We start from the raw sequence: 346 nt of genomic DNA, 5'->3' as shown, positions 1-346 counted from the left end.
AAGGAAGGAAGGAAGGAAGGAAGGAAGGAAGGAAGGAAGAAACAAAGAGTGTCCCACCTTGCAATTCCCAGGAATCATAAACAGCAATGAAACAAAGTGTTCCCCTGGCCCTGTTAGAGAACCCCCAACCAATGCAGGAGGTACTCGGGAAGAAAGGTGGCCTCTGCCCTCCCCTCTCCCATCAGTATCAGCACAGTGACCCTGAGTACAAGTTCCCACCCACACAGGCTAAGGAAGTATGGAACATCAGCAACTTCTATGTAAACCTTTGTCATCCAGTAACACATAACCTAATATCAATAACCTAACCTGAAGATTAATAACAAGGTCACCTAACTTTCTTCCA

Source organism: Mus caroli, chromosome 10, assembly GCF_900094665.2.
Source record: "Mus caroli chromosome 10, CAROLI_EIJ_v1.1, whole genome shotgun sequence".
In the NCBI taxonomy this organism is placed as follows: domain Eukaryota; kingdom Metazoa; phylum Chordata; class Mammalia; order Rodentia; family Muridae; genus Mus; species Mus caroli.
This window is presented reverse-complemented; position numbering follows the sequence as displayed.